Source organism: Pleurodeles waltl, chromosome 10, assembly GCF_031143425.1.
Source record: "Pleurodeles waltl isolate 20211129_DDA chromosome 10, aPleWal1.hap1.20221129, whole genome shotgun sequence".
Lineage (NCBI taxonomy): Eukaryota > Metazoa > Chordata > Amphibia > Caudata > Salamandridae > Pleurodeles > Pleurodeles waltl.
This window is the reverse complement of record NC_090449.1, coordinates 619,531,477-619,557,598: the sequence shown is the minus strand read 5'-3', so window position 1 is coordinate 619,557,598 and position 26,122 is coordinate 619,531,477.

Here is a 26,122-nt window from a genome sequence, read left to right as displayed (position 1 = left end):
ACATGCACAAAGACTGCAGAAGCATGGAAAATGAAGGGTGTGCGTCGGATTTCTGAGTGCACATAGACGATGCATCAATTCCTTTCCAAGCGACAAGGGCTTTGCATTGAACTCCGCGCGCAAGGCTTGAATCCTCTCTGCGATGCGAGGTCTTTTGACGCCCAGGGACGACACGTGGAAATCCTGGGCATGCTGGACAAAGTCACAGGTGCTGCGGCGATACAGTGGGCTGTGCGTCGAAGTTCCAGTCACAACACTGGCGACAGTCTTCACTCTGGAAGCCGGGCTGCATTGTTTCGGTTCGGCGACGCGCTGATTTTCTCACTGCTGGGCAGGCTGTGCGGCGATTCCGGACGGCTTTTCGACGATTTTCACTGCACAAGGAGTTTCTTTGAAGAGATTAAGTCTTTTTGGCCCTGAGACTTCGGGAAAAAGGAGGCAAGGTGAAACCAAGCCATTGGAGAGCACTTCTCAGCAGAGCCAGAGGCCAGCAAGGCAGCAGGGCAACAGCAAGGCAGCAGTCCTTTAGAGCAAAAAGTCCAGGTGAGTCCTTTGGGCAGCCAGGCAGCGTCTCTTGGCAGGTTGCATGTTCTGGTGCATAATGTGTCCCCAAGAAGTGTCTAGTTTGGCAGGGCAGGGACCCAAGTTTATATACCCAAATGTGCCTTTGAAGTGGGGAAGACTTCAAAGAGTGGCTTACAAGTGCACAAGATCCCCTTTCAGTACAATCTTGTCTGCCAGGGTCCCAGTAGGGGGTTTGGCAGTCCATTGGGTGAGAGCAGGCCACTGTCCTTTGAAATGTAAGTGTCAGGCCCTCGCCCTTCCTGCCCAGGAAGCCCCTTTCAGTATGCAGATGTGTGCAGGTGTGTCTGAGCATCCTGTGTTTGTGGTTGTCTGGATGAAATGCACAAGGGAGCTGTCAACCAGCCCAGCACAGACGTGGATTGGAGACATGCTGTAAAGCAAAGGATTTTAAGTGCAGAGAAATGCTCACTTTTTAACAGTGGCATTTCCAAAATAGTAAAATTAAATCCAACCTCACCATTCAGCAGGATTATGTATTACCATTCTGGCCATGCTAAATATGACCTGGTTACCCTTTTCTAATCAGAATCTATCACTCAAACAGTTTATGAGGGTAGCCCTAATGTTAGCCTATGAAGGAAGCAGGCCTAACAGCAGTGAAAAACTAATTTTGGAGTTTTCCACTACCAGGACATATAAAACACATAGATATGTGTCCTGCCTTTTACCTACACAACACCCTGCCCTCTGTGTTATCTAGGGCCTACCTTAAATTAAATATGCCAATTGGGTATGAGCCAATGTCACCATGTCCTAAAACCAGCACAACCAGTGTAAAAAAAGTGGAGGGAGGCAGGCAAAAAGTTAGGGGTGACCACTCTAAGGCTGTCAAGTCTAACACATATGTTGGTTCTTGATACACACTTTGGTCTCTTGAGAGGCGAAGAGAGGACTTCTAGGCACCGTGTCTATGACTGTGGATTTCTTGGTCTGACGCAAGATTCTTTTGGGTGAAGCAAGAAATAGCCAGCTGATGTGAAGGGGTAAATTCTGTTAAATAATTTTGTCAAGAGCAGGTGCTCTTGACCATGAATGGACTTGTGTACTAAAAACTGTGATCTAAATATATTCTGTTGAAGCAGCATGAGGTAGTACTGGAGACCATCCTTTTTTAACACTTTTGTTTTATTGGCATTTCAAATATTACATATATCATTTAATTTTGCATTTGTACATGACAATACCTTGTTGGGCATATAATAGACTGTGGGGTAAAGAAATATGGTGGTCTTAACACAGTTTGCTACTATTGAGTCATCAATTACCCCATATGCGCAGACCGTTATAGGGAACATACGTTTTTATGTCATATTGTGGTAAGTGTCCGTACTCCTCTAAACAAGTTAAGCTAACCAACTATAAACTTGCCCTTGGTGTATTCATATTCAGCCCCAGGGACCTATGTGCGCATTCTCTGATATGGATCAAGAATAACCTGCATCGGGTGACTGTTCCTGGGGGCCTTCTGAGGGTGTAGAAATAATTTTCTCTAAGTGCTAGGCTTGCATGTCTGATTCATGCAGTATCACCTAGGCTACCATTATCTTCGGTGGATTCTCTTGCCACCTTCCCATCCCACGTCATCGACGCCTGTGTCTGATCCATTGTCTGTGTCTCCTAGGTGTCAACCAATTCCGTCCACAAGGGGGGGCGATTCGTCTTCGCAAATCCCACACTTCCTCTCCATGTGGTGCCCTATCCTCCGTTTCTCACCCAACGTGTCACATCAGCTACTCATGTCACCAGGATGGGTCCCCCCATCATTGCCCAGGCCAGTGGTTCCCAAACTGTGTGCTGCGGTACCACGGTGCGCCGTTAGAAGTTGCCAGGGGTGCCGCGTGCATTTTGGAAACATGCTGCATCTAGGCAGCTTTGATAATAGTGTTTACAGAGTCTTATAAACGACATCATTATTCACAATGATCCCGTTTCTATCTGCTCCCCCGCGCACAGCCTTTGCTGCTTCACAAAACCATTTCCCTGGGAGCCCCCGTCCGAAAAACAGGAAAATATTTGGAAAGAACCAAGTTAATTCGCTAGGATAAGTCAGGGTCAAGTTGCGTGCACTCCACGGCCTTGCAGGGGAGATTTATTATGCACCATTTATGTTAACCCCTTCGCTGCCGGGCCTTTTCCCCCTCCTGTGTCGAGCCTTTTTTTGGCTATTTAGGCAGTTCGCGCTTAGGCCCTCATAACTTTTTGTTCACATAAGCTACCCATGCCAAATTTGCGTCCTTTTTTTCCAACATCCTAGGGATTCTAGAGGTACCCAGACTTTGTGGGTTCCCCAGAAGGAGGCCAAGAAATTAGCCAAAATACAGTGAAAATTTTGTGTTTTTCAAAAAAATGGGAAAAAGGGGCTGCAGAAGAAGGCTTGTGTTTTTTTCCCTGAAAACCCAATTTTTCAACACAACTTTGGCATTTTACTGGGACATACCCCATTTTTACGATTTTTTGTGCTTTCAGCCTCCTTCCAGTCAGTGACAGAAATGGGCATGAAACCAATGCTGGATCCCAGACACCTAAACATTTCTGAAAAGTAGACAAAATTCTGAATTCAGCAAGGGGTAATTTGTGTAGATCCTACAAGGGTTTCCTACAGAAAATAACAACTGGAAAAAAATAAAATGAAATTGAGGTGAAAAAAACTGCAATTATTTTCTACGCTATACTCTGTAACTTTTTCCTGCAATGTCAGATTTTTCAAAGCAATATACCGTTACGTCTGCTGGACTCTTCTGGTTGCAGGGATATGTAGGACTTGTAGGTTCATCAAGAACTCTAGGTACCCAGAGCCAATAAATAAGATGCACCCTGCAGTGGGTTTTCATTCTATTCCAGGTATACAGCAATTCATTTGCTGAAATATAAAGAGTAAAAAATAGCTATCAAGAAAACCTTTGTATTTCCAAAATGGGCACAAGATAAGGTGTTGAAAAGCAGTGGTTATTTGCACATCTCTGAATTCCGGGGTGCCCATACTAGCATGTGCACATGGTCAAACAACACCAACAAGGAGCAAGTGGGCATGGGGAACAAAGAAAGAACACATGCAAGCCTATGGCAAAGGAACACTGCCTGCATGCACAAAATTGCTGCCACCCACAAGCTCAAACAACAACAACAAGGAGCAAGGAGAACAAAGAACATGTGCAAGCCTATGGCAAAGACACACTGGCTGGATGCACAAAATGGCTGCCAGCCACATGGTCAAACAACAACTGTGAACAATGCGACATGAGAACAAAAAGCACATGCAAGTCTATGGACGCAGACTACACAAAATGGACACTGGCCACACAGTATGGAGAACAAAGACACATCACAAACACACCCACACACACACACTGGCCATAAGGATGTATGTGGTAATACTGATGAAAACACTAACATTAATTCAGCAATGCAAAACAAAAAAATTAACTGAGCTTTAAATATTTCACGACAACAGTAAACACATCCACCTATGCCATCAAATATACAATACAACATATACACTTTTTATGAAAAAATGAAATGCAAACAATAGCTAACATTTTTAATTTAATACAATGCCATCCCTGCCGTAAATTAGGTTTAAAAAACACAGACCACTGAAATATTTATTTGATGTACTGAGGACTACTAGAAAGGGGCCTACTGGATAGTTGGCCCTTTGGAAATCTAGGCCACGTAGTAAAATAATAGTGCAAATGTTACAAACATTTAAAAAAGGACAGGTACTGAGCTGTGCAACAATTTTCCTTTACAATAGATTCAAAATCAATGAAATACAAAATAAATAACTAGGCCCATACTTTAACTTCAGGCCACCCATCACTATACATTCTTTAAATCAAATTAAAGTATAAAGAAATACTGGTGCATGGCCAAGCAAACAAGCAACACCCTTATTCAATAGTTTTGGAACGTACTTGTGTGATTTCACAAAAAATGTCCTTTAATTCAAAGGTATAGAGGAGACAAAGATAGTGATTCTTCCACCTTGAAATCCAAGTAAAAAGTGACAAAGAGGTAGACAAAGCACTAGGAAGAGCCTGCTGGACAGGAACAGTAAGTAGACTCTGGGCACTTCCTTCCTGTTTGAAAAAAAAGAAAAAAGGCTTCTCAATCTAAAAAACAACTTGAAAGATCCATTGGAGAGGAAAATCCACTCAAATACCACTTTTTGACTAAACTTAGGTGTATCTTGAGTAGAAAATCTACTCCAGGTGCATCTGTGCTCGCGAGCGGGACTGTTTTGGCTGCCGTTGCGGATGGAAGAAGTGTGGGTAAACGCAAAGTCTTGCGCACAGCTAGAAACAGCGTGAGCAGATGCAAAAATTCGCACACACTCGCTAGTGGCCCTAGAGTACTGTGCCACTTGCGAGAGAGCATCAATACCCAACCTCGTGCACACGAATGAACTCCGCTTTGTGCGGGATTACAGAATTTGGGAACTATGCGCTACTCCGCATAGCGCAAAGTGCCCAAATTATGCAAACTCCACCAGCAGAGAAGAGTTCTATGCCCAGGCCTACTCCTTTTTCTTAATTTCTATGAACATATCTTCATTGTATACCAGTATCCGGCTTGTTGGTGGATTACGGGTAATGCAGGATTTCTTATAGCCATAGAAACCGCCATAGAGGGCTATACCAACCATTGAAGGCCCATTCCAGCAATAAAGGCCCAAGCCAAAGGTGAGGGCCTTTAACAAGGGAGCAGGACTTTAATGCCGGTATAGCCCAGCTACAAACGGCTATAAGGATATTAGAACATTCTGTCACTAGAGGGACGAATGTTCTATTAAATAAAATAAAGGCGTTATGGAGCCCAAGGGGATTGAAATCCCCTCAAGCACTGTCAGGCATTTGTTCACAGCAACAGGTATGAACAAAAATATTTTAATGTTTGAGCTCCGGGCTTCTACCAGCCATTACATGCTCAGCGTCCTCTATTGTTATCAATCACGCTCCCAACATTCCAATGTTCTAATTGATGCTAGACCCCTTGCACTCTTTAAACATACAGACATGTTGATGAATATGGCCAAGAGGTGCATAGCGAATAACTATTTCTTATTTCAAAATGAGGTGTAGAGGTAGCTAAGGAGAGCTGCAATTGGCACCTGATTCACCCCCAGCTATGCAAATCTGCATCTGGGCTGGTGGGAGAAGCTGGTCCTGCAGATCGAACATCAAGATGTGTGGAACGAGAACATAGCTCTATGGACTTGTTTCATAGATGGTTTGTTTGTGATCTGGAGGGGGCAGAACATAGTGCTAGAGAGTTTGTTACCAAAATTACCCACAATAATTTAAACCTAACATTCACTAACACTATTAGTGAAACAGGAGTGATAATTCTGGATCTCAAGGTGTATATAAAAATTCATCGCCTGGAAATCAAAATCTATCGCAAACCCACAGAAAGCTACGCTGTTCTGCACGATAGCAGTTTCCACCCCTCTCATTTAAAGATGAGCATACCTTATGGGATGGCACTACGGGCAGGCAGGGATTGTAGTGAGGACCATAGATTTGGCACGAATGCCAATAAGCTAGCAGAGAGATTTACAGAGAGAGGCTACTCCGGAGAAGTTGTTGAGAACTCGATAGAGAAAATCAAACATATGAAAAGAGAAGCAGTCTTGTTCAAGAATTGCAACCCAAAAACACAAAGCAAACATGAACACAGATTTATCACTCATTTCAGTACAGAGCATGACACCATCAGAAGAGTACTTAACAAGCAAAGGCATCTAGTGTGGACTGGTCCTGTCATGGGCCTCACTCTCCAACTAGGTTAAGATGACCTTTCAAGTGTGTCAGATCAATGAGAGATGAACTAGTGAGCAGTAATCACTTAAAGATCATTAAGCACAACTGGCTGATGAGCAGCTGAGGGTTCTGGAAAAGCTGCAAGTGTAGGGCTTGTGAATAAGAGATCAGTAGGACACACTGCAGCACCACCTTGGATAGAACACCAAAGGATCTATGTGGGACTAACACATGGAAAACTAAGTATACTGTGTATCAATTGGAGTGCCGCTGTGGGCTACAATACTTGGGCAGCACCAAACATCAAGTATATAAGCACATACTGCAACATGTTAGGGTCATAAAACACCAAGGTAAAACCTACTCGGTGGCCAAGCACTTTGCGGAGACACATGGCAGTAGACATAGAGAACTTCAAGATTTTGTAAGTGGAGATAGGGAAAAAGCCTCAGGTGGTAGGAATCCACATATATTTTGAGATTACACAGCAATACACCGATGGCCTGAATGTGGACGAGGAGATGTATACAAATCTATAAACCTGCCATATGTTTATGGTCTGCAGCCACTTTGTCACTGCATTATACCGTACACACAATCTTCATATACTTCCTCCAGATGGATGACTGTCTTTTTTGTTTGGGCAGCCACCACTGTTTGTACAGAGGGCACGAAATTTGAGTAAGTCCAACACAGACAGTAGGATAGATGCACACTAAACATTACTTGATATTAGTTAGATTGAAGAATATTGGTTTTTAAGTTGAGGAACAATGGTGGAGCTCTCTGTTAGTAAGGCTGCTGTGCATTCTAGTATTCATATTTGTAGTTCAGCAATGTAAGATTTTAACGGATAGAGGGAACCCACTTTGGTAGTATTCTGGTTGCTACTTTGCATATGTGGCTATGGCATTATATTAATTTTGTGTATGAAGCTCAGCATAATAGCTGGGCCTAGTATGCTAGTTTCTATAGGAGTGTATATCCACTTGGGCTGAATTGTGTGCAGGTAGTGACACATAAATCATGACATACTGAACATTATGTTGCATTTGTCAAGTATTTTTATCTTGGTTATTATGCTGAGTTGCCCTTTGAGTACGTAAATAACAACTTCAGCATAAATGCTACAGTTGAAATCTTTGAGTGTTGGCATCCTTACCTCCATAGAACGATTGAGGAGAGTGGTATTATAGTTAGGACCATGTTTTCATAGGAAAAGCATTTTTTTACTTGAATTTATCTTTTGCGTCCTTTGTCGAATCTTCACAAAATTTCCCCCCCCCCAAAAAAAGTGTACGGATGAATCTTGTTATGCATGCAAAGTTTAGGGGTGCTCTGTCAAGTGGGGGCTGAGAAAAAGGGGGGGCAAAAAAGTGCCTTTGTCTTGTTGGCTCTCATTGTACCAATGAGGCTGCTGGATTTGGGCTTTGGCATCACCTGAATTGTGAGGAGCTGATTCCAATAACACACAATGTGACAACTGTCGGCCTAATCCGTTTTGGGCCAGTTAACAGCGCCTCATCTCTGCCCAAGAGCAGGGATGCTTTGTGGCAACTGGGCACATGATATTAAGAATTCTCAGGGAAATTATGGTGGATCAGATATCATCCTTTTCTCTCAGTTACATTCATCTCACACATGCAAAGACAAACAGAGACAGGAAATGGTTCAATAAGACTTACTGAATCAGCTGTGATTTAGATAAGATAACACCTAATGCAATAATTAGGATGATGAAACATACTAGAAGCAAAATGGTGACATTAAAATGAAAGACTAGAAAAGTCCCAACATACTGTCACTATGCAAAATATATGATTCCTACCTACGCCACTAATGTTCTATATTACAGCACAGCAGGATAAGCCCTAATCTGCCCTTTAGGATCCCCCGGGAAGACATTATCCCCATACCTGAGTATGGTAGTAAGGGAGAAGCTTGTTGTCTATAGAGAAACCATCTCCATGTATGCCAGTCTCAGCAAGCAGCTGTAACGAAGTCAGACAGCATGTGGCCATGGTCATCTGGCTGGAACCTCCCTTTAACATGCATGGGACTGGGAAATGTTTTTATCATAAAACAGCGGGTGTTCTGAGAAAAGTGTCCCCACGTAAAAATATGTATGTTTCTGTGAAATGTTAGAGACACAGTGTATCACTTGTGCTGCCATCCTATCTCATTGCAGCCTTGAAGAAAGCACAGAGTGAAAGAATGAAGTGCTAAGAAATGTAAATGCTTTCCTAGGCGAATGGCAGCAAGATAAAGGAAAATAAAACATCACCACAAATGTGGCCAATTCTAAAAGAATAAAATAAAACATGACTAGGCTAAAGGGCATAGGCAGCAAACCTTGTTTCTAAAATAATGTGCCCACAGACATCACTTAAATGGCTCCACAACACCTTTCCTATGTTAATTCCCAAAGTAGTTTTGAACATGACTACAGCCCGAACTGCTGGACAAAATTACACCAAATTTGACAGAAACCTAGATTTTGTTCCTGCAGATGGTGCTTTTTGTTATTTGGTGTAAATTTGTTCACTAGTTTTTGAGATAGTAAAAGGAAAAGAAATTTGTATATCTAGGGCTGCGGATCCTTCTAGATGAATTCACGATTATCATAGTGAATTCACAAATGTGTGTGCCAAGAGGAATGCTGTGACTGGCTGGCCGCAACCTGAGCAGAAAGTTGCAATCACCATTTTAGGTAATGGGACATGGTCACTGGCGCTGAAAATTAAAATCAAAAGTGCTATAAGGGATCCGGCAGAAATAGCCTGACCCCATGGGTGAAGGGTGGAAAATAGGGGTCTTTGAGAGACCCCTGACGTGTATGTGTCAAAAAACAGTTTTTTCCATGCGTGATGTCAGAAAACTGGACTAATTACATAAGTCCCCTCACTATTTGCCCCCATTTGTAGCTGATACTGGTGTTTTCTGGTTCTGACTGTGCCGTGGGCACTGCTAACTAGTCCTAGGGCCAGTGCTCAGTGTAAAATGGCATATGAACACTAGGCATAACTATTATTGGCTCTGACAACCTACCTTTGAGTCCCTAGTAGATGGTAGGGCATGTAGGTTTAGGGACCCAAGTTTATTTAGGGCACCCCTGGGTGCCCTGTTGTGGTCTCTGGTGTCATTGTGGAAGCAGGCTTGACTTGCTGGCTACTTTTACATTAAAGTTAACCCCAATTTCAACTTTGGAATTAAAAGTACTTTCAAAGTCCCAAACTACCTTATTTATACATATAAGTCACCCCTAAGGTCTACCATAGGTTCACTAAGGGTGGGGTGAAGTGTAAATATCAACAGGGACCTTATAAAATATGTTTTAGGAGCTCTGGTGAGTGAAAAACAGCCACATTTGTTTTCCCCCTTGTAGTGCATTAGCTCCATAGGCTAACTTTGGGAGGCTTTATTTAAAATTAATAAAGTCTCATTTCCACTAGAAAAGAGCTAAATCAGTCAAATTTTGTATCAGATGAAAACTTAGAATAAATCAACTACTTGCCAAGGTTGGATTTATTATAACTAGTACAGTGAAAGAGTTTTAGAACTCTTTTCTGAAAGTTGTCAAAATCAGCCCAGTTGTGCCCTTTCTTGATTGGTCAGTCTCTAGCAGATTGAGCCAGGCTGCCTTAATGGGGTGTGAAGTGGCCTCGGCTGAAACAAAGAAAGCATCTGGTGGGAGCTGAACTGCTCTAGCAGATGGCAGAGCAGGATGGGGGGAAATTGCCCAAACTGATTTTCAAAGGATAGAAAGCCACCTGGACAGAAACTAGACACCCCTCCTCCCATGTCCTGCTTCCCCACCCAAATAGGAGACCCAATAATTAGATTAGGAAAGGGGCTGGAATTGGTGTCTTGGGGAAACTTAGCCACACCAGTGGGTGCACTCTGCCCGAAGTAACCATAAAGGAGAGATTTTCTCCATGTTTGAGTTTTAAAGAATGTTGCTTTCTGGGATTGATTTTTGCCACACTTTAGAGGAAGTACTCATCCTAGAGGGAGGGTGGCACCCTGTATCCCATTGGTCAGGGCTGTCTCCCTGCTTACCAACCAAGGAGCAAGGATAAATATGGCAGAGCTGCCCCACAATTCAGATCCCTGCTAGAAGACAATACTGAAGATGAAGGACTGACCTTTTGAACCCTGGGTACACTTGCCAAGTCGAATTGTCAGTTTTACACTCACAGACACTGCAGGTCTGAGCTATGGTTACAAAGCTACTTATGTGGGTGGCACACCCAGTGCTGCAGGCCCACTAGTAGCATTTTATTTACAGGCCCTGGGCACCTCTAGTGCACTTTCATAGGGCCTTACTGGTAAATCAGCTATGCCAATCATGGATAAGCCAATATACACATATAATTTATACCCAGAACACTCACACTTGAGCACTGGTCAGCAGTGGTAAAGAGTCCAGAGCAAACAAAACAGCAGAAAAAGAGTCCAGCACACAGCAGCAAACTGAGAAGTAGAGGCAAAAGGTTGGGTGAGACCATGTCAATGATGCCAATTCTAATAGGGCCCTATTAAAAAACTAGCACAGGAGCCGGGGCTTGTTTTTCATTAATTTCCTGCAGGTCCATGGATCTGCTGTGACTTGCGATTACAATTAAAAAAATATATTTTTAGCTCGGGGTCCCTCTTTGACCCCAGCACCAGAGCTAAGGGGCCAGGGTGACTCTGTTTTTTTTCCACTTTTTTCTGGGACTCGGCTGAAGATGAGTCCCAAAATGGCTGCCAACACTTCCTTGGTGAGTGTTGGCAGCCAATCAGATCTCAGCCTGCAATCAGGAGTGTTCGCAGAGCCTTCACGTCTCTATATATACACATTTGGATTTTCTTTAATTTCTCCAAAACTACTCAACAGATTTACACCAAATTAGAAAAATGACACTTTCTGGACCAGGCACTAGTTTTCTGCTAAATTTGGTGTAATTCCGTCCAGTGGTTTTTGCGCTATCGCTGTTCAAAATCCCTATGGAAAAATGAATGGGGACAAAGCATTTTGGGACCACCCCTTTTTCTCTGCCTCTTCGATTGACGGATCACCCCAAATCTTTCCAGACAGCAGCTTATGTGAGCGCAATTTATTTTGGGAAAGTCTCATGAAGATTTGTCAACTGGCGCCAATGATATAGGCAAGTAAAAGACGGCTTTTTCTATAGATCCTAACTATAACTACCTAGTGGCAAAAGCCACTAGGTAATACATTTATATATATATTTATATATATATTAGTATGCTGAAGGCCACTAGGTAATACATATATCTATATATTTATATATATATTAATATGCTAGTAGGTAGTTATAGTTAGGACCTAGTTTCCATAGGAAAAGTGTTGTTTGTTTTGCTAATAACTTTAGTGCTGTTTGATGAATCTTCATGAACTAATACAGCAGTCGTTTCAGCTGCTGTTTTGAAAGTTTAGGGGTGATCTGTCAAGCAGGGACCGGGAAAAAGGGGGCGTCCCACAAACACATTTTCCCCATTCATTTTTCTCTAGGGTTTTTAAACATGCCTACAGCAAGAACCGCTGGATGTAATTTCACCGAATATGGCAGGAAGCTAGATCTTAGTGCTCAGATTGTGATTTTTATTAATTCGTGTAAATCCATTCAGTAGTTTCAGAGCTATCAAAGGTTAAAAAATATAGATATCTAGGGAAGCGGATCCTCTGTGGATCCAAGAGTCCTAGTGTTAATATCTGATTTGCTGCCAACACTTCAACCAAGAAGTATTAGCAACCATTTTGGGACTTTGCTTCAATCAAGTAAAAAAAAAAAAATCACCAAAAACAAGAAAAGGGGGCAGAGTAGGAATACCCTAACACTCTAGCCTTGGTCCTGGGGTCCCCTCCAGGCAAAAAATATATATTTTTTTAAAAATGCTTGCAAAATCTGCAGGTGGATGTGAAAAATTTGCCAAATCTTCCTGCACTTCTTATTCATTTTGTCAGAGTGTCCAGGAGTCAGGGGGATGTGCAATATAATAAATAAGGAGGAGGGTGCATGGGGCCTCACTCCTACGGCTTTTAAAAGCCCGGGGACCACCTGCTCCCTGGGGCTAAATATAATAAATATACTGGGGAGCTGCTTAGACCCTTCAAACCAGGAAGTGCTGACAGACATTTTGGGACTCGGCTTCAGCTGTGCCCCAATAAAAAACTGAAAAAACAAAGAAAAGAAGCCAGGGTAGAGACGCCCTGGTCCCTTAGCTCTGGTGGTCGGGTCCTAGAGGGACCTTCTCAGAGCTAAAAAGCATTTTTTTAAAACTTTTGCCGCGATTCACGGTAGACCCGTGAATCTGGGGAAAATAAAAAAAAACAAGCGCGGGCTCCCGTGCTTCTTTTCTAAAGGGTCCCGGGGGCACTGATTTATATGTGGGGGGGCCCGCTCGGACCCTCCACAGTTCCGGGGATCACACCTCCATGTGGCAAATTTATAAACAAATAGGGGGTCAGTATTGGATGCCCTGCAGGCCCAGGCACCACCGCCTCCCCAGGGCATTGATTACATTGTATGTGGGGGGGCTGCGTGGCCCATCAACAACCCCGGGGACTGCCACCTCCTTAGGGAATTGGTTACATCATGTGCATGGAGCTGCATAGCCCCCCCGCAGCCCTGAGGACCACCAGCTCCCCCGGGGCTATGTATGTTGGAGGGTGGCCATGAGACCCTCCCAAGGTGCTAATAATGGCCACCCCCCAGTGCCAGCTCCTGCTATGGCCGGGGCTTCCCACCCCCAGAAAACAGGTGTTTGGTGTGGGTTGGTGGCAGCTTTGACAGCTGCCACCAAGGCACTGCAAACACTCTGTTCCGATGAATGGATAGCTGTCAAACAGCTCTACCTTCATCTTGGTGGAGTTTCCTCTGCCTACTCACAGAGATGCAGACAGGCAGAAAAAAGAACGTGCTCTCACAGAGAGGGAGCTGCCTTAGCAGCTCCCTCTCATTGACAGCAATGCTGGCTCCCACCAGAGGTGGGGAGACAGCTGGGACTGTGGGGGCCTTCTAGCTCCCCCCTAGGTCCCCAACATTGAGACTGGGTGCCTTACGAGGCTCTGGGGCCCTGAAGAGAGGTCCGCCAAATCCCCCCAAAAAAGGCCGTGCCCCGGTGATGGGGTCCCCGGGGCCGAGATTAGCCTCGGGAAGGGGACCGCACAGCCCCACTCCACCCCAAAAAATAATAATAACTAAACTGTGCTTCGTGGGATGGGGTCCCTGGGGCTTAGATCTGCCTGTGGGCCCTGTTCCCCCCCCAAAAAGTATAGGCTGGGCCTGGGGATGGAGGTTACTCTGCCCTCTCCACCACAAAAACAATTATATTTAGGCTGCCATTTGGGGGAGGGGGCTCCCGGGGCCAAGTTCGGCCTGGGAGGCCACATGGCCCCCTCCCCTAAAAAAAAACAAATATTTAAGATTGGCCCTGGGAGATGGGATCCCTGGGGATGGGATCAGCCTGGGGAAGGGGCCGCACCACCCTCACCTCTACTCAAATAAATTAAATATTTAGGCTGAGCCTCGGGTATGGGTCCCCAGGGCTGAAAACGGGCGTGGGGACTGCATGCCCCCCCCCCAAAATCCACAGAGCTGAGATCTGCTCGGGAGGGGGGTTGTACGGTCCCCCTTTCCCCAAAAAATGTATGTTTAGGCTGGGCCCCTAGGGATGGGGTTCCCGGGGTTGAAATTGGCCTGGGGAGGGCTGCACTACCCTCTCCCCCAAATAAGTTAAATATTTAGGCCGGGCCCGCCGGATGGGGTCCCAGATGGAGAAATCAGGCAGGGGGGCCTCATGGCCCCTAAACAATATTAAATATTTAGGCTGGGCCCCAGAAAATGGGGTCCCTGGGGTTGAGATCGGCCTGGGGAGGGAGGGCATGTGGGGTTGGGTTGTTATGTGGGTTGGCCACTGGGACTGTCCCCAGCCCAGGCCCTGGGGACAACCCCTGCTGCGCACAGCCGAAGGCCATGCCCAGTGCAGGGTTGGGTGGTTATAGGGGTTGGCCAACCACCGCCGTGCACGCACAGGAACGTGAGTTATAGTTAACTTTGGGCACCAATTATACTTACTTGAAAGAACTATAACTGCTGAATTTCTATGTTTTTTTATGAGTAAATTCAGAACTATAATGTCACTGTAACCTTTGTTTTTTCAGTGAATTTATATATATTTATATATATATACATATATTATAGTTAGGTTCAGATTTCCATAGCAGCGCAGGCTGAGAAACCTGCATATACTCTTGTTTGGCGGGAACAAACACCAAGTCCACTGCTAGTGGACGGGAGCTTCATAAATGCTAGCTCCCACTGGGAGTGGACTTCATATCCGTTTCCCTGTCCTCAATGATGTGGGCAGGGAAACAGATCTAAATATGGCTACTGCCTGGAGGGAGAAGCATTAGGAGCTGCTCCCTGTGGGTGGCAGCAATGCTGGCTTCCGCTGTATGTAGGGTGCCAGCTGGGGCCATGGGGGCCTTGGGACTTCCCCTGTGACCCCTAAGAATAGTATGGTGTGTGCCTTGGGTTGGCACTAGGACACCCAATTTTACCAGTGATGGCCCCAGCAGATGAGGCCCCCTGGGCTGAATGCTGAAATCTGCCCGGAGAAGAGGCCCACATGCTAGGCCCTTGGGGATGGTGTCCCTGGGACTGAAATCTGCACAGGGATTGGGGATGTGTGCCCCCCTAAAATCAATGTCAGCCAGAGGAATGGGGTCCCTTGAGCCAAAAGGCAGGCTGAGAGGGTCCACATATCCCCTCCCCTTAATTATAATAAGTAGCCCTGGGGGATGGAGTCCGCAGGGTTGATCAAGGTGCGGGGAGGGGTGCATAAGGCCCACCTCCCTTTCACAACAAAAAGGTCTCCGGGGTTGAGGCTCCCGGGCTAAAATTGGCCCGGGGGGCTGCGTGGCCCTCACCCCTAAAAAAAGATGCCAAGCCTGGGTATGGGGGTCCCTGGGCTGAGGAAAGGCAGTAAGCCCAATCCCCTTACTTTTAATGTGTGGCCCTGGATGTGGGGTCCCAAGGGCCTATCAAGGCTAGGGGAGGGGGCTACTCTTCCCCCTCCCCTTTAATACAAAAGAGATTGGGGGAGATGGGTCCCCAGGGCTTAATAATGCTTGAGGAACATCCCGTCATCCTGTTTAAGTGCCATAGCGCCAAGAAACCCAATCAGGGGTGATTTATTTGCACTTTATAAATGTAAAAAACATACCATAAAAGTCCTTTTTCATAAAATAAAAGAACATTACATATGTTAATGGGGGTTGGCTGCCTTTAGAGGGGTTGGCCACAGGGCTTGGCCACAGGACAGGCCTTGTTGTCAACTGCCTATTGTGTATGGCCAAAGGCCATGCTCATTATGGGGTTGGCTGCATGTGGGGGGTTGGCTGCAGGCCCTGCAGCCAACCCTGCCACCTTGTATGGCCAAACGCCGTGTGCAGCGGAGCACTGGATTTGCATACGGTGATAAAATATTACCGCACATTTGAAGAACCCTTGAAATTCACTGAAAAAACAAAGGTTAAAGTGACATTTTAGTTAGTTGTGATGAAAGAATTTGGCTTTGTTGAAAAAAGAAAACCTTAGGAATTTACTAAAAAAACAAAGGTTAAAGTAATGTTATAGTTAGGTGAATTTGTCAGTGACAACATCAATGTCTTTAACCAAACAAAAACACAGAAATTCACCACTTACAGTTAGCAGCATTGTGCCCCCACCACGCGCTGTTTATGTCCTCACAAATGACATCACTCATGACATGTTTTATGACATCATTTATGACATCACTAATGACATCTTACATTTTTGATTCTATCAAGATAACTTCAGGTGTGCCACACTTTTGTAATAAATACAGAATGTTAGAGATCTAGCTGTTCATTAGAACACTATGGGGAGGCAGAGGTTAAGGGCACAGTCTCAGACAAGAGAGCATAGGGAAGAAGGGGGTAGAGTCAGCATGTTGACAATGCTGGGCAGGCGGGAGAGGCAGTGGCACCACAATGGACCATGGGCAGGGACTGCAAACCAAACTATGCAGGACAGGCAAAAGAGGCTGTGGCAACAAAATGAACCATGGAGGGCAGAAAGGAGAGGCAGTGGCAGTACAAACATACATGTCAACGGACCTGATTCATGCAGGAGACTCCTGAATGTTTTCAAGCCCACAGGCCAGGACCTGTTGCTAACTCGCTGATGTGTACGGCTGACGACTGTGTGCAGCTTGGTGTTGACTGCCTAGGGAGTCTGTCACTGGGCACGGTCACAGGCCAGCCAAACCCCATACTGCATGGCCAAAGGGAGGTAGGGGGATTGGCTTTACATATGGTAATACAAATTACTTTACATTAACAACCCTAAAAAATCACTGAAAATAACAAAGGTTAAAGTAACATTATAGTTAAGTGTGATAAAAAGTTCTATTTTTGTTTAAAAAAGCCTTTGAAGATACCAAAAACAAACCTAAGGTTGAATTAACTTTATTGTTAGGTAAAACAATCAGTGACATAATTAACGTTTTGCACGCACAAATTCAAAGGAATTCACCAGATATCGTTAGCAGAGCTCACTATAATTTGCGTCCCTGCCATGCACTGTTTATCGCCTCACATATTACATCACTCATGATATGTTCTATGACATCATTGGTGACATCACTAATGACATCTCAAATTACATCCTTGAAGCTTTTTCTGCACACATTGCTCTTTCAACTGGTATACCATTAGAGCTATGAATGTATGTACAAAATAGTTCAGAAGAATATGAGGCATCATTATTGCCATCACAGAAACAATTCCCTTAGGTGTAGAACACATGGGTTATGTGCCACATTGGCCCTATACCATACAATTCACAGGTAGCTTAGTTCACATTAACAATCAACCACAGATATTCAGGAAACACTCATTGCATACGGTGCTCAATCACCTGCTCAGAGAAAGCCAAGTTCCTAAAAATACTGGATGTCTGTCCCAAAAGGAATGCCCTATTATGGACAGCTTTTATCTATATCAAATCGTTCATAGTCACTGAACCTACATTGAGAAATGAAACTGATATAAGTAGAGAAGTGAGTAATGTATACATTATTTACTCCATGGAGAGAGTTTACCCTGTACCAGACTGTTTGCAGACAGAGAAACTCTTATGAGAAATACAATACAGAGTATTAAAACGTATCTTCAAAGAACAGTGTACAATCTGTGCAACACTTGACGAAAAATACACTATTCACTTCAAATAAGCAATGCCTGAAAGTGATTAAGATTATGCTACCTGCAGACTTCATTCTGTGGTGAAAACCTAACAGAGAGCCCATATTCTGAAGCAAAAAAACAAGCACATGTACATAGCTTTATACTGGGTGGACACAAAATATCTATGTTAAGTAGAAATTGTCAGGCTGGGACATTTCTGTCTAATAACTGAAGGCCGCTTGCAATAGTACATAGAATCTTTGTCCTTCTTGAAACTTTTTTTGCATTACCAAAAACAATTGTGTGGAACATAATGAACACAAATCATCTGTCACCTACACACAGACTTACCCTCCAATGCAAACATTAATTATCTGTTCAATACCTCTACACACCTATGATGCATTAGAAGCACATGTGTTTTGTAAACACTTCCACCCAATAGCTGAACACAAGCTGTAACAATTAGGTAGAAAAGTAATTTGGAACTTACCCACTACTATATAAAATATAAAACAAACTAGCACACTCATTGGATGATATCACTGATGTCATCAATGATATCACTTGAGAGGTAATTAGTAATATCAGAAAGTTTAACCTTTGTTTTTTTGAGTGAATATATAATACTATTTTAGGGAAAATGGTCAGGGATTGAAGATTAATTTAATTTAACAAAAACAATTACATTTCAAAATATTTATAAACACTATACATTTAAAACTAACTAGACAATACATTAAATAATGTAAAAATAAGCAAAACATTGCAAAACAGACATGCACAGAAGATAAATAATGTGACTATTTATTCCTAAAAGCCCCTTCAAACGTCAAACAATCCTTCAGAATATCCATGTTTAACACAAGATCATCATTAGATGAGATTGAAATCTATCTAAGTGGCGTAGTAAAATCAGAAATGTTTTTAAAGAATATATTTTTATTTGGTCAGTCATGATCATCATAAATTGGATAACATATATTAGTCTCATAGCAATAACAAACTACGTATCAATAATAATAAGGGATAAGGTGGTGGCAGCATATAAAATAAAACCAACCAACTCAAATGTGCGTCCTCCTATATAACATCAACATTATTCTTGTCCAAGCCGACCAGGTAAATTTTCACTTAAGTTAAGTGGGCAGCTAAGTACTTTCACAAAAAGAACAAGAATCCCTCTTACTCCCAGTTGAGAACAGACCAGGTTTTCTTAAATTTCTTTACTGCCTTAGGGCCTCTGACCTTAGCAATAGCTGATTCACATTTGTATAACCGACACAATAACGATTGACACCAAAGTGCTGAAACTATCAGTATGCATAATCTTATACCTCTAAATAATCTCCCTAACAGTCAGCTCAAGATCACAGTCTGAGCCATATGCAACTAATGACACCTGCCCAAAATCCATGCAGCACAGGACAGTTGACAAACATGTGCAATATCAGTTGCATAGCACCCACACTTCGGGCATTGAATCTCGGTGGAATTGTGATTGATTGACCGTTTGGAGATCTGTTTAGGTGTATAGTACAACAAAGAGATAGTCTTAAGCTGTTGTAGTTGGAGACTCACTGACTGACCAGATTTTTCGACAATCTCTAGTGCACCCTGAATTTCATCTGGAGAGATATGTTGCAAGCACCCACGTGGCAGCAAGCAGCATAATATCACCTTTACTGTTTATGCTACATCTCTGATACAGTTCGCTAGTCTTGACATTCCCAGGTGCTTCATATATATATATAGGCCAAAATGTCCGAGCCCTTTAGATCAATTGTCTCCTCACAACCACGCAGAAACTAATCTTGTTACTGTAAGTAATTATGGAAATACCAACGAGGAAGCTCATGTAACACCTGCAGGTTGGCAGATGTGTGAAATCCATCACAATCCTACAACAGTCCACTGGGCAGCACCCCCATCCGTGACCAGGCTGTACACATCCCATCATGGAATATCTTTGGAAATACGTGATTTCCCTATATTAGAACATATGCATGTAAGGTGGCCAGCGTGTACTTAGCACAATTCTCATGCCATATATGGGTGATGTCACTATTGACTTTAAATCTCACTCGTTTAAAAGTAGTTGGCATTGTTAATCCTATGTAGCAGACACCTAGCATCAGACCCAAAAGCAAGTTTTTACCCTAATGTAGACGGACCCGGCTCCTGACTAGTGAACAAGTTCCATATCCAGTTTGGAAAGGCAGCCCAAAAGTATAGCTTAAAGTCAGGTAGCCGGAGCCCCCAAATAAAGCTCCCTACAGCACCCTCCGACTGCTTAAAAAAATATTCCATACCGTGAAGTGTTACAGCACGAAGCAGACTTTTTGGGAGGATATTCATTTTGATAATATTGCATTGAACTATTTTACTGACATGGAGTTGGTTCCAAAAACGTAAAGTATCAGTGACCGTATGGAGTAGTGTATCATAATTCACTTTGAGGATATTATCGACCTGACTGCTTATTCTGACTCCCAGATAAGTGATGGTTGTGACTACCCCAGGAATTGCATCTTCTGGATTGAAATTGAGCAGTAACTGTGTTTTAGCCAGATTCAATTTATAGCTGTTGAATGCACCAAACCTGTTAACCTTGTGAGTTATATGTCTGATGGTAGCCCGTGGAACTACTGTGAAAATAGCAATGTCATCAGCATAGACAGCAATTTTAAGCTCACAGCTATTAGATCTTATCCCTTCAGTATCCCCTCATTAGCGAGGAAGTATAAGGCAAAGCTCCACATAGAGAGAGAAAAAAAGAGTGGAAAGTAGGCATCCATGAGCATGCCACTAATTACCTCAAATGTTGGGCAACAGCTACCTCCATAAACTAATTTGGCCCTGGGACCTTGGTATAGTGATTGCATCCACCTAAACTATCAGCCCTTATACACCAGGGCCCCCATTGTGCTCCATAAACATTCCCACACCACTCGGTCAAAAGCCTTCTTGGCGTCTAGTAATTTTATGCCCATCTTTATCCCTTCCTTCTCTGCAACATCGAATACCACCACGCCAAATTATTATGACTTGCAGTACCTCTTTCCTGGACAACCATGTTGTTGTGATGAAACCAAGTGCAACATTAACAGAGCAGGCCGGGTGGATGGTACCTTCTCAAATATCTTTGCATCTGAATTTTTAAGAGAAATGGGGCGATAGGACCCCATTTCCTCCGGCGACTTATCCTTCTTCAGAAAGACAGCAAGATTACTGCTGTTCCATCTAGAAGGTACCTCTCCCACTGACAACAAAATGTGCAATCAGCTTCATGAATTCTGGTACCACAATGTCCCTAAATACTTCATAAAATTCAAGCGTAACATTGTCTTCTCTGGCAGCCTTTCCGGAAGGTACGGCTTTAATAGCATCTTCTATTTCAATCACAGATATATCTTTCTGTCAAGCCAGAACCTGGGTGTGGTCTGAATGGGGCAATCTACAGCCCTGCAAATATTCTACCAGATCAGGGTGGCTACATGAGTGCCGGAATGAATAGAAAGCCTGAGAGTAAAATGTAAACTGCTCTTCAATAGCCTGAGGATAAGTGTGAAACTTTCCATCTGGCCCTTTAATACTATGAATGGTGCCCCTGGATTTTTTTATCTGCAATTTGAAGAGCCAGCACTCACCCAACAAATTCACCATACTCATTCTGGACTGCTTTATTTTTTTGATAGCTAGGGGCAAGCTTTTCCCTAAGTCCTCGATCTAAGAGAGAACGCCTCTTGACTAGCCTGCAGTATACTAGGATTTCCAACTGCTATTGCCCAGGCATGCAACTGCTCTAATTTCTGCACCGTCTGACGTAGCTGATTAGCCCCCTTATGCAATGCTTTATTCTCGGTAAGAATAAACTGGAGGGTGACCCCACATATATATGTTTTCACAGCATCCCAAACTACATGAGGTGGGGCCGTTCCAGCAGTTGTACTCCCTTAGTAGCTTGCCCACGTAGCTTCGATAGTCCAAAATTGCAAGAGTTTGGTGGGGTAACTTTAAGCGCGAACCCTCCCTTTTTCCAGCTGCCACTCAGAGTGTAAGAGGGGCCAGATTGTAATCGGAAGTGATCTTGGGACATACTTCCATCTCAGCATCTTGAACTAATTGTGCCCCTGCAAAAATCATGCCTATCCTGGAGTAATGTTTATGAGAGGAAGACTACAAAGTATACTCTGGGCTTGCAGGGATTAGGACCCTCCACATGTCTTTCAGACTGTGTAAATGGACAATTTCCACAATAGATGCCCTTGTTTTAACCATCCATCTGGTGATCAATGGAGTCTATTCCTTAGTCCATTGCACAGTTAAAGTAACCCATCAAAGTAAGGTCCCCCGCCAATCTAACAATTCAGAGCAGAGCAAATCAAACATCCGTCGATCATCAGAGTTTGGGCCTGTACACTGCGCAGCCACAATCTTTTGGCCAAAAAACTGAGCAATTACCCACCTCCCCCTAGCATCCGCTGACTTTGCTAGTATCTTGGTCTTTCTGTACCTGGCTACCATTATGGCTACCCTTAGAATGGAAACCGATTGTCTAGTACAGATAATAATGTTGTAACCCAATTGTTTCAGCAGTGAGTGATCTTTGTAAGCTACATGTGTCTCAGTTAAACATAGTAATTGAGGGTGGAACAGCATGACCTCTTCCCATACTAACTGGTGCTTGATTGCCCGGTTCAGCCCAGCCACTTTTCAACACCAAATTCTTAGCCCATCCATTAGCCTATGTCGCAAAGGCACAGCGAGACTGCCATCATGCCCCCATCAAAGTACTTATATACGACAGACCTAAGTATGATAATTCTGACCCTTTTTGCCCCTGTAAACTCCCCCTGCCCCAGCACTAGCCTCCCTTCATTGGCCAACTTTCAGCTTGAGCAACCCTCCAACTCCCCCAGATCCCCCTCCACCTGTCTCCAAGGAAAGAAACCATCCCACCCATGTGCTGCCTGCTAGTGAGACAGCGCTGTTAGGTCTTGATTTTGGGGCTGCTGCCCCACCACCCGCTCTCTGCCCCCCTTGTCAGGAATCCTCAAGGTGCCTCCTGCATTATCTGTCAGCATCCCCAGGGATTAGGGTTAAATCATATCTCTGTTCTTGGTTAAACCTTCATGTTTCTAAGTAAACATAATGTGCTGTGTTACACAATTGCTTTTATCAATGCTTGTTTTACCAATACTTGTTTGCTAATGTGAGCAGGTGTAGACATGTGATTCTAATTGGGTGTGGTGTAGACATGTGCTTTTAATTGGGTGTGGTGACTCATCCACATGTGGAAACTCAACTGCTTTCCTGATTGGCTATAAATAGCAGAGTGAAGCATGCCTCCCTGCTTGGCTTTATTTTGCTTCCTGATCTCAGCATCTGATTTGGCAGTCCAGCGTCTGGTGTCATCCTCATATTCAGGACTTTTGAGGCAATTGTTTTTTTCGTTCCTGTACCAGCTGACACCAGGCATTTCTCCAGCACTCTGAAAAAGACTGCAGCTAAGTGACTAGTATTCTCCAGGGAGTTTGTTCTTTGAGCGCTGCTCTTTCCTGGAACAGCTGGTGTATTTCAGACCTCATATTATGGCAGAGTGCTTATCTTGAAGAAACAAATGCATTTCTGAGCATTCCACATTATTATTGTAGTTACTTGCCCAAATGTGCTTCAGGAAATCTGCTTGAGCTCAAGTACTACAAAAAGTGACAGTGCAATTTTAAAAGAGCATTTACGAGACTTTTCTTTCTTTAATAGCATAACTCTTGGATTTAAATTGTGTCATTCATGCCTGTGTTCCAGGTTTGAGGAATTTGCTTTTGAATGGTTCTTCACACACACAGTGAATCCAAACCAAACCAAACAGTGCCACCCTATCTGTTTAAACCCAGAGTGGACATTTGTATTTCTTGGATTGTTTTTGTTCCTTTTAGGTTAACCCTATGCATGCAGGAAAGTTATATGTGATATAATTAATGTCCTTGTTTGTCTTTCTTGTGCATGATAAGTGCAACCACAGTTCTAATTGTAGTGTGCAACAGTAAATCTCTGTGAAGCAAGTCCTAGTGTGGCAGTACTTATTGTTATGGTACTTGTAAGGAAATGGCTCCCTGTTGCAGTTACCCCCCACTTTTTGCCTGATACTGATGCTGACTTGACTGAGAAGTGTGCTGGGACCCTGCTAACCAGGCCCCAGTACCAGTGTTATTTCACCTAAAATGTACCATTGTCTCCACAATTTTCACACCCCTGTTACACAGATAAGTCCCTTGTAAAAGGTACCAGTGGTACCAAGGGCCCTGTGACCAGGAAAGGTCCCTAAGGGCTGCAGCATATGTTGTGCCACCCTAAGGGACCCCTCACCTAACACATGCACACTGCCATTGCAGATTGTGTGTGTTGGTGGGGAGAAAAAGGCAAAGTCGACATGGCATCCCCCTCAGGATGCCATGCACACAAAATGCTGCCTGTGGCATAGGTAAGTCACCCCTCTAGCAGGCCTTACAGTCCTAAGGCAGGGTGCACTATACCCAAGGTGAGGGCATAGCTGCATGAGCAAAATGCCCCTACAGTGTCTAAGTCTATTCTTAGACATTGTAAGTACAGTGTGGCCATATTAAGTATATGGTCTGGGAGTTTGTCTCCACAGCTCCATAATGGCTACACTGAATACTGTGAAGTTTGGTATCAGACTTCTCAGAATAATAAACCCACACTGATGCCAGTGTTGGATTTATTAAAAAATGCACACAGAGGGCATCTTAGAGATGCCCCCTGTACTTTACCCAATCCTTCAGTGCAGGACTGACTGGTCTGAGGCAGCCTGCTGCTGAAAGAAGAGTTTCTGACCCCGTGGGGTGAGAGCCATTGTGCTCTCTGAGGCCAGAAACAAAGCCTGCACTGGGTGGAGATGCTTAACACCTCCCCCCTGCAGGAACTGTAACACCTAGCAGTGAGCCTCAAAGGCTCAAGCTTCGTGTTACAATGCCCCAGGGCACTCCAGCTAGTGGAGATGCCCGCTCCCTGGACACAGCCCCAACGTTTGGCGGCAAGTCCAGGGGAGATAATGAGAAAAACAAGGAGGAGTCACCCACCAGTCAGGACAGCCCCTAAGGTGCCCTGAGCTGAGGTGACACCTGCCTTTAGAAATCTTCCATCTTGGTTTTGGAGGATTCCCCCAATAGGATTAGGGATGTGCCCCCCTCAGGGAGGAGGTCCAAAGAGGGTGTAGCCACCCTCCAGGACAGTAGCCATTGGCTACTGCCCTCCTGACCTATACACACACCTAAATCCTGTATTTAGGGGCGACCCAGAACCCAGGAAGGTGTTTTGTGTGCCTACTTGTGTCCCCCCCAGTGCTCTACAAAACCCCCCTGGTCTGCCCCCTCAGGACGCAGGTACTTACCTGCTGGCATACTGGACCGGATCACCCCTGTTCTCCATAGGCGCCTATGTGTTTTGGGCACCTCTTTGACCTTTGCACCTGACCGGCCCTGAGCTGCTGGTGTGGTAACTTTGGGGTTGCCTTGAACCCCCAACAGTGGGCTGTCTATGCCCCAGGACTGAGACTTGTCAGTGTTTTACTTACCTTCAAATCTAACCCTAACTTACCTCCCCCAGGAAATGTTGATTTTTGCACTGTGTATACTTTGAAAATAGCTTATTGCCATTTTTACAAAGACTGTGCATGATATTGTTTTCATTCAAAGTTCCTAAAGTATCTAAGTGAAGTACCTTGCATTTAATGTGTTTACTGCAAATCTTGAACCTGTGGTTCTTAAAATAAACTCAGAAAATATTATTTTCTATATAAAAACCTATTGGCCTGGAATAAGTCTTTGAGTGTGTGTTCCTCATTTATTGCCTGTGTGTGTACAACAAATTCTTAACACTACCCTCTGATAAGCCTACTGCTCGACCACACTACCACAAAATAGAGCATTAGCTTTTTCTCTTTTTGCCACTATCGTACCTCTAAGGGGAACCCTTGGACTCTGTGCACACTATTTCTTACTTTGAAATGGTATATACAGAGCCAACTTCCTACAGTACTTAGTTTGGGTTTTTCGTAATGCAGTGTTCGTAATTGTGCCAACAGTTATTATCATACAAGAAAAGTGCTGTAGCATCGTGGTGTTCTTCTACCGCTCCCGTGCCCATATCAGAAAGAGAGATTCACTTTCAAGGAAGTTGAGTGCACTAACTCTACTATCACTCTGTCAACAACGACCTGCCCCCCTGAAGATACAGGGTGCCTGGCTGGACCGGCAAGATGTGGCAGTGTTTTGTCTCTTTCTCTTCCACTCCTCCTTTCCTTTTGGGACACCTACCGGGGTTTCTGTGTCCACCAGGAAGTGCTGAGAGGTGTTCCAGGAGGTCAGGGTATACCATCACCCCTACAGACATCCTCCTTTTCAGGTGAGTTGCCCGTCTCAACACCCCTACAATAGCCAAACTAGGAAGTTTATGTGAAAGTCAGTGAGATTAAGTGCAAAAGCTTTTTGTGAGGCAAAAACAAAGTCTGATAAATATTGAGAGGCTCCATAGT